Genomic DNA, 9,711 nt, shown 5'->3' with positions numbered 1-9,711 from the left:
AATATTCTAGTATGAGAAATTAACGATTTAAGTCCTTCTTAAATGAGGCCATTTACCCATAGAGGGTGCCAGGCCCGTATAACGTTAATGATTATTAGATGATGTTTCCAAAGAGTCGTGTTGCTTGATAGTGCAGCACTAAGTGGGTGGTAAACTCCATCTAAAACTAAATATAACCATGAGACCGATAGTAAACAAGTACCGTGAGGGAAAGTTGAAAAGAACTCTGAATAGAGAGTTAAATAGTACGTGAAACTGCTTAGAGGTTAAGCCCGATGAACCTGAATATCCGTTATGGAAAATTCATCATTAGAATTGTAATATTTAATCAATATTATAACGATAGTGTGCATTTTTTCCATATAAGGACATTGTAATCTATTAGCATGTATGGAATTTATCAAACAATTTTGATAAGAGTTTATTTAAATTAGAGTGCTTGCATTTTAACATAAAATAAATTTCAAAAATTTGATAAAGTGCTGATAGATTATATGAGTACAGTGCGTTAATTTTTCGGAATTATATAATGGCATGATTATCATTGATTTTTATGTTTATTATAAGCACTTGTATGATTAACAATGCGAAAGATTCAGGATACCTTCGGGACCCGTCTTGAAACACGGACCAAGGAGTCTAACATATGTGCAAGTTATTGGGATATAAACCTAATAGCGTAATTAACTTGACTATTATTGGGATTAGTTTTTTAACTATTTATAGTTAATTAACGCAATCCCGGGGCGTTCTATATAGTTATGTATAATAATATTTATATTATTTATGCCTCTAACTGGAACGTACCTTGAGCATATATGCTGTGACCCGAAAGATGGTGAACTATACTTGATCAGGTTGAAGTCAGGGAAACCCTGATGGAAGACCGAAACAGTTCTGACGTGCAAATCGATTGTCAGAATTGAGTATAGGGCGAAAGACCAATCGAACCATCTAGTAGCTGGTTCCTTCCGAAGTTTCCCTCAGGATAGCTGGTGCATTTAACTGTTGTATAAAATAATCTTATCTGGTAAAGCGAATGATTAGAGGCCTTAGGGTCGAAACGATCTTAACCTATTCTCAAACTTTAAATGGGTAAGAACCTTAACTTTCTTGATATGAAGTTTAAGGTTATGATATAATGTGCCCAGTGGGCCACTTTTGGTAAGCAGAACTGGCGCTGTGGGATGAACCAAACGTAATGTTACGGTGCCCAAATTAACAACTCATTCAGAAACCATGAAAGGCGTTGGTTGCTTAAAACAGCAGGACGGTGATCATGGAAGTCGAAATCCGCTAAGGAGTGTGTAACAACTCACCTGCCGAAGCAACTAGCCCTTAAAATGGATGGCGCTTAAGTTGTATACCTATACATTACCGCTAAAGTAGATGATTTATATTACTTGTAATATAAATTTTGAAACTTTAGTGAGTAGGAAGGTACAATGGTGTGCTTAGAAGTGTTTGGCGTAAGCCTGCATGGAGCCGTCATTGGTACAGATCTTGGTGGTAGTAGCAAATAATCGAATGAGACCTTGGAGGACTGAAGTGGAGAAGGGTTTCGTGTGAACAGTGGTTGATCACGAGTTAGTCGGTCCTAAGTTCAAGGCGAAAGCCGAAAATTTTCAAGTAAAAAAAAAAGTAACTAAAATTTAAATTTTGTCATAATTAAAAAAACTTGAATAATTTTGAACGAAAGGGAATACGGTTCCAATTCCGTAACCTGTTGAGTATCCGTTTGTTATTAAATATGGGCCTCGTGCTCATCCTGGCAACAGGAACGACCATAAAGAAGCCGTCGAGAGATATCGGAAGAGTTTTCTTTTCTGTTTTATAGCCGTACTACCATGGAAGTCTTTCGCAGAGAGATATGGTAGATGGGCTAGAAGAGCATGACATATACTGTTGTGTCGATATTTTCTCCTCGGACCTTGAAAATTTATGGTGGGGACACGCAAACTTCTCAACAGGCCGTACCAATATCCGCAGCTGGTCTCCAAGGTGAAGAGTCTCTAGTCGATAGAATAATGTAGGTAAGGGAAGTCGGCAAATTAGATCCGTAACTTCGGGATAAGGATTGGCTCTGAAGATTGAGATAGTCGGGCTTGATTGGGAAACAATAACATGGTTTATGTGCTCGTTCTGGGTAAATAGAGTTTCTATCATTTATGGTAGTTTCTTGTTCCCCGGATAGTTTAGTTACGTAGCCAATTGTGGAACTTTCTTGCTAAAATTTTTAAGAATACTAGTTGGGCAACCAGTTAGTTCTTTTAAATTATAACGATTATCAATTAACAATCAATTCAGAACTGGCACGGACTTGGGGAATCCGACTGTCTAATTAAAACAAAGCATTGTGATGGCCCTAGCGGGTGTTGACACAATGTGATTTCTGCCCAGTGCTCTGAATGTCAAAGTGAAGAAATTCAAGTAAGCGCGGGTCAACGGCGGGAGTAACTATGACTCTCTTAAGGTAGCCGTGCTGAAATTCGTCGCGTGCCGTCGCGGGTGTGTGCGTGCGTGTGCTAGCTTTGCGCTCTTAAAGCACCAGAGCGAACGTGCGCGCTGTTCTCGTTGAAGAAATTGCGGTACTTTCGTAATTGTAAACAAACGAAGTTACGGAGTTTTGTTTACAGCAATTGTAATTACTGTAAATAGTGAATGTGCAAGAGCTTATTGTTTTCGTAGCGGACAAAAGCTGAGCGATTTGAACTGCTTGAGTACACAGCTTGCCGCGGGTGTACTGCTTGCAACGCGTGTACTGCTTGCACTGCTTACATTGTGAACTACTTTAATTTGAACTGCTTTAACTGAACTGCTTTGATTTGAACTGCTTTCTGTGTACTGCTTGCGAGTGTGTGTGGTTTACTGCTTGCGCGGTTATAACTGCTTGCGCAGTTTGAACTGCGAACCGTTGGCGCCATGATGGACACGAGATCAAGCGCCAGTGTATGCAGCGATACGAGCGAGATGTCCGTCTCGGACGATCGTCCACGCGGGAAGCGAGGCAGAATGCCGCGAGGCAACAAGGCTGTATCGTCGCCCAACCTGGTTGGCAGCGACGATGCATCCTCTGCCAAGCGGCTGGCTGTCTCCTTTATTGGGGGCAACGTCGATGGAGCAGCCGCCAACGAAGTTGCCGCTGGAACCGCCGCTGGAGTCGCCGCTGAAACCTCCGCTGGAACCGCTGCTGAAACCGCCGCTGGAACCGCCGCTGGAGCCGCCGATGGAGTTGCTGCTGCTACTGCCGCCCCTGCACCCGCTACGGTGGCCGCTGTCGCCCGACTGAGCGCGCCTGCCTGTCCAGCTCCTGCTGGTAGTTTTGTTGCTGCCAGTGTGGTGAAGGAAGGGTCTGATGCCGTATTGGCTCAGCTGGCGGGTGTAGACCAGACGGTGAGGTCCGCTGTGCTGCGCGCTGGACTGGCGCCGGAAGCGGCCATCGCCGTTCTGGAGGCAACTGCCCGGCTTAGCGAGCTGGTGACCGCGCTAGCTGTGCGAAACGCCGTCTTGGAGACGAAGGTTGCGTTGTGCCCTTTACGGCCGCAAGTGCGAGTGGTGCCGCCACCAGAGCTGTCCCCGGCGTCGCCCCGATGGCCGCACCGAGAAATGCTCCTGCAGCCAGAAAGCCCGTGGAAACGTGGTCGGCTGTAGTGACGAGCAAGGACCCGACAGTGTCGGGCAAGGAGATTGCCGATAAGGTGATGAGCCAAGTTGCTCCAGCTCTGGGCGTTAGAGTTCACGAAGTCCGTGAATTGAAGCGCGGTGGCGCCGTCATTCGTACGCCGTCGAGAAACGAGATGAACAAAGTGGTGGCAACACGAAATTCAACGAGGTCGGACTGGAGGTTGAGCCCAACCGTGGAGTGAGGTCGAAAATCACCGTGTTCGACGTGGACACTGGGATTATACCGGAAGTTTTCATGGACGAGCTCTATGAGAACCACTTCAAGGAGGAGTTCTCGCCGTCGGCCTTCAAGAAGATGGTGCATATGGCGTCGAAGCCGAGGCCGGTCACTGGCGGTGTCAGAGTCAATCTGACACTCGAATGTGACGAAAAGGCGCAAGCGGTGCTTGATAAGACCGGGCGGGTCTACATCAAGTGGTTTTCGTTCCGCTGTAGGTCGCTCGTCCGTACTTACGCGTGTCATCGCTGTATGGGATTCGACCACAAGGTTGCGCAATGCCGATTGAAAAACGAAGTATGCCGCCAATGCGGGCAGACCGGCCATGTAGCGTCGAAATGTGCTAGCCCGGTGGACTGCCGAAACTGCCGTTTCAAGGGGCTTCCCTCCGGGCATTACATGCTGTCGGAGACGTGCCCGATATATGGTGCGGTCTTAGCGAGGGTGCAAGCTAGACATTAAAATGTTTAGCTTCATCCAAGCTAATTGTGGTCGAGGTCGAGCCGCTACCATTGAGTTTGCAACTCGGGTGCGAGACTCCCGCCACATGTTCGCTTTGGTGCAGGAACCATACGTCGACAGAAAGCACGGCATTACTGGCATTCCAGCCGGGATGCGTGTGTTTGCTGATCGGCGTTTGAAGGCTGCCATCTTCTTGGACGACCCGGATGCCATCTGTATGCCTATCGAGGCGCTCATCACGGACTTTGGCGTATGCGTGAGTGTCACTGGAAGATTTGGCTCAATCTTCCTGAGCTCCGTGTACTGCCAATACAACACTGATTTGGAACCGTATCTTGCGTATCTAGATTCCGTGCTACTACTGGCTGGTAGCAATCCGGTTATCTGTGGCATGGATGCGAATGCAGTGTCCCCCTTGTGGTTCAGCAAATCGCTCGAGCGTGCTCGTGGCGATTTGAACCGCAGAAGGGGTGAGCTGCTGACCGAATGGATTCAAGAATCCCGAGCCGGCGTGCTAAATGAGGTCAGTAGTTTGTATACGTTCGATAATCACCGCGGACGGAGTGATATCGACGTCACGATTGCCAACGAAGCAGCGCTTATGTGGGCCACATATGACTGGAGAGTGGACGAGTGGGATCTCAGTGACCACAACACGATCTGTGTTGAGGTGACGCGAGACCCCAGAGACACAGTTGAGAGCGATGCTCCTGTTCCGTCCTGGAACTTCTCCAATGCACGTTGGCAGTCGTTCCGTGGTGAGCTTGTATGCAAGCTTGAGGAATTCCCGCAGGACTACACGGAGATGTCCATTGATGACCAGGTCTGCAACGCGTGCACTGGTGCACAGTGTATGCGACCATGTATTTGGACGCAGGCAGCCGAGAGCCGTTCGGAAAGTGGTCTGGTGGAATGCCAACCTCAGTACGAAGCGCCGAGAGGTCAGGAGACTGAGGCGGCGGCTACAGAATGCTCGTCGTCGTGGCAGCGATGAAGCAGGGCGACTTGCTACTGACCTGCGGATCTCCGTGGGTCAGTACAAGAAGCTTATTCTGTCGGCAAAGGAGGACAACTGGCGTCGCTTCGTTGGAGAAAATCGGGATGATCCTGGGGGCATGTCTACAGGATTTGCCGACGTCACAAACGGAATTCCGAGTTGGGCTGCCTTCAGGTAAATGGCGAGCCAGTAGTAACATGGCACGACTGTGCGCGAGTGCTCCTCCGTAACTTCTTCCCTGTTGCGGAGTCGAATGCACCGATTGCCATCCCAGATGTGCTTCCGCCCATACTCGACGAGTACGAAGTGAGTGCTTGTGTCGCCAGGCTACGGAGCAGACGCTCGCCTGGCATGGACGGCATCACTGGAGTGATCTGTAAGGAGGTATGGCGTGCTATTCCTCAGCATCTTACAGCGTTGTATTCCCGCTGTTTAGCCGAAGGACATTTCCCTTCTGAGTGGAAACGCCCGCGCGTTGTGCCACTTCTCAAGGGGCCCGATAAGGACAGGAGCGATCCTGGCTCTTATCGTGGTATATATCTGCTACCAGTCTTTGGTAAGGTGCTCGAGGGTATCATGGTCAGCCGAATGAAGGACATGCTCCCAGAGGGCTGCAGATGGCAATTTGGATTTCAACCTGGACGCTGTGTGGAGGATGCCTGGAGACACGTGAAGAGTACTGTCGACGCCAGCCCGGCAAGATATGTACTCGGAATCTTCGTGGATTTCAAAGGAGCATTTGACCACGTGGAGTGGGATGCTGTGCTACGCCGGCTGATCGACTCTGGCTGCCGAGAAGCCAGCTTGTGGCGAAGCTTCTTCTCTGGCAGGAGTGCGTGCATCGTCAGCAGATACGAGGAAGCATCTGTGCCGGTAACCAGAGGTTGCCCACAGGGTTCCATCAGTGGTCCATTCATTTGGAACCTCATGATGGATGTGCTTCTTCGGCGCTTGGAGCCTTTGTGCAAACTGAGCGCGTATGCAGACGACTTGCTGCTTCTCGTTGAGGGAAACTCCCGAAACGATCTGGAGTCGAAAGGAGCGGAGTACATGTCCATCGTAGGAGCTTGGGGAACAGAGGTAGGCGTGTCCGTCTCCACCAGTAAGACGGCTGTCATGTTGCTGAAAGGCCAATTATCGGCTAATAGGCGGCCCGGGGTACGGTTTGCTGGAGCAAGCTTGCCCTACGCTGACAAATACCGGTATCTGGGCATCACGGTCGGCGAGCGGTTGAATTTCAACCCGCATATCGCGTCTTTACGTGATCGGCTGAGCGGAGTCGTTGGTGTTTTGGCACGCGTCGACTGGGGGATCAGTCCCCGTGCCAAGCGGACCATTTACACTGGACTCATGGTGCCTTGTGCGCTATTTGGTGCCTCAGTGTGGTATGCCACGGCGATGAGACTAGGGGGCCAGGAGGCACCTATTGTCCTGCCAAAGGCGCATCCTTCTGGGATTCCTACCGGTGTGCCGTACAGTGTCCACTGTGGCACTGCAAGTTCTTGCTGGTGTTCCCCCGTTTGATCTGGCTGCCAAGAAATTGGCAATCAGTTTCAAACTCAAGCGCGATCACCCGCTGGAGGAGAGCGACTGGCTGTTTGGTCAAGATCTGTCGGGTCTTGATCACAAGCAGAAGATGGCGATGCTGGACGACCGTATGCTGCAGGAGTGGCAAAGCAGATGGGATAATGGTGATGAACCCGGCCGGGTGACTCATCTTTTTATCCCGGATGCTGGGTTCGTCTTCAGCAGGCGAGACTTCGGTTTCAGCCTACGTGCTGGATTCCTGCTGACAGGCCATGGATCGCTGAATGCATTTCTGCATGAGAGACGTCTAAGCGGTACGCCTGCATGCTATGCGGTGCGGATAGCGAAGATGCGCTGCACGTTCTGTGTGTATGCCCCATATATGCAGATTTGCGTCACCTCGATGGACTTGGGATTGAATACCTGCATGGCGTCTGGAGGGTTTCTGGAGCGGTGGCGACACAGGAAAGGATGCAGCTATTGCAAACATTTGCCTATGCCGTGTTCGCAAGGCGTCGGCAATTGTTACCCCAGGAGGCGACGAATGGGCCGGCAGTCCCGAGCTGAAAGGCTAAAACTGTCTCACCCGTGTGGTTGGCGGGTCTTAGAATTCCTCCACAGCTTATCCCTGCTTGTCGTATGAGGCGATTAAACGGATAATTTTTCCTTTTGGGCTGTCAGTCCCGAGCTGAAAAGCTAAAACTGGCCTCACCTGTGTGGTTGGCGGGTCTTAGAATTCCACCACAGTGCACCTCTGCTTGTCGTATGAGACGACTAAACGGGGTAGCTGGGCCGTCAGTCCCGAGCTTATAGCTAAAACTGACTCACCCGTGTGGATGACGGGTCTTAGAATTTCACCACAGTGGACCTCCACTTATCGTACGAAGCGATTCTCGAGGTGCGTCACCAACGCTAACTGTTTGGAGTTAAATTGGTAGTACCCTTGTGGTACGAAACCTGACCGGAGGTCTTCTGGTACCACGGGAGCCAGGTGCCCGCGGACTCTTGTCCGTTCTGGCACGGGTTGTGGCCCTTCGGGAGCATCGTGGTGGCTGTGGTTTACATCCAAATGCGGAGGAAGGCGGAGTGCTCGACGTGGAGTTGCGTAATACAACCGGTTGCCGATAACCAAAAATCGGAAGAGGTTTTAGGTGGGCCTCGCTCCCACACACAGGAGGAAGTACCCAGCCCAAACAGCTGGTGCTTCAGTGTGTACCTGCGGAGAGTCTCCAAGGGGGCGCTGATCAACGCTTAAATTGTATCCCTGTGCTTGGGCACCGTGTGATAAGTCACTTGTGACAGGTGCACACGTAAAACACTGGTCTTTATGTCCCTATCTACTATCTAGCGAAACCACAGCCAAGGGAACGGGCTTGGAATAATTAGCGGGAAAGAAGACCCTTTTGAGCTTGACTCTAATCTGGCAGTGTAAGGAGACATAAGAGGTGTAGAATAAGTGGGAGATATTAAATTTCGGTTTAGTATCGACAATGAAATACCACTACTCTTATTGTTTCCTTACTTACTTGATTAAATGGAACGTGTATCATTTCCTAGCCATTATACGGATATATTTATTATATCTTATGGTATTGGGTTTTGATGCAAGCTTCTTGATCAAAGTATCACGAGTTTGTTATATAATCGCAAACAAATTCATTAATGAGAGAGTGTATTTATGTATTCTCAAATTAAAAATTTGGTATAACTCAATTACTCAGGTATGATCCAATTCAAGGACATTGCCAGGTAGGGAGTTTGACTGGGGCGGTACATCTCTCAAATAATAACGGAGGTGTCCCAAGGCCAGCTCAGTGCGGACAGAAACCACACATAGAGCAAAAGGGCAAATGCTGACTTGATCTCGGTGTTCAGTACACACAGGACAGCAAAAGCTCGGCCTATCGATCCTTTTGGTTTAAAGAGTTTTTAACAAGAGGTGTCAGAAAAGTTACCATAGGGATAACTGGCTTGTGGTGGCCAAGCGTTCATAGCGACGTCGCTTTTGATCCTTCGATGTCGGCTCTTCCTATCATTGTGAAGCAAAATTCACCAAGCGTTGGATTGTTCACCCATGCAAGGGAACGTGAGCTGGGTTTAGACCGTCGTGAGACAGGTTAGTTTTACCCTACTAATGACAAAACGTTGTTGCGACAGCATTCCTGCGTAGTACGAGAGGAACCGCAGGTACGGACCAATGGCACAATACTTGTTCGAGCGAACGGTGGTATGACGCTACGTCCGTTGGATTATGCCTGAACGCCTCTAAGGTCGTATCCGTGCGGGACTGCAATGATAAATAAGGGGCAATTTGCATTGTATGGCTTCTAAACCATTAAAAAGTTTATTATTCATTTAATAGACGACGATGGATGTGATGCCAATGTTACATATAACATAGTAAATTGGGAGGATCTTCGATCACCTGGTGCCGCGCTAGTTATATATTAAAACATTATTTAATACAATGACAAAGCCTTGAATCAATTGTAAGCCGACTTTTATAACAGGCAAGGTGTTGTAAGTGGTTGAGCAGCTGCCATACTGCGATCCACTGAAGCTTATCCTTTGCTTGACGATTCGATAAAATATATATGTTTAAGGCATATATAAAAAAATATTATATGTATGATGTATATATGGAAACGTATATATGTTTATATATATAAATATGCAAAATTGTATGCATAATTATGTTATACAATTACGCATATAAGAAGAATATTTATATAATATATGAATATATTATATATATAAATAAATAATATATCAATGTGTACAAAATATACTTGTATATTTTAAATATGCATTTATTTAGTATGCG

The 9,711-nt window shown here is 48.1% G+C and overlaps 1 pseudogene; it reads left to right on the top strand.

Annotated features, from left to right (window-relative positions):
• LOC133849830 (large subunit ribosomal RNA) overlaps positions 1-9,471 on the top strand; it is a 9,636-nt pseudogene extending 165 nt beyond the window's left edge.
• The last annotated feature ends 240 nt before the right edge of the window (positions 9,472-9,711 follow it).

Source organism: Drosophila sulfurigaster, unplaced genomic scaffold (assembly GCF_023558435.1).
Source record: "Drosophila sulfurigaster albostrigata strain 15112-1811.04 unplaced genomic scaffold, ASM2355843v2 contig_63_pilon, whole genome shotgun sequence".
Classification (NCBI taxonomy): domain Eukaryota; kingdom Metazoa; phylum Arthropoda; class Insecta; order Diptera; family Drosophilidae; genus Drosophila; species Drosophila sulfurigaster.
Note: the sequence above shows the minus strand (reverse complement) of the source record. Positions and strands in the feature narration are given on the sequence as shown.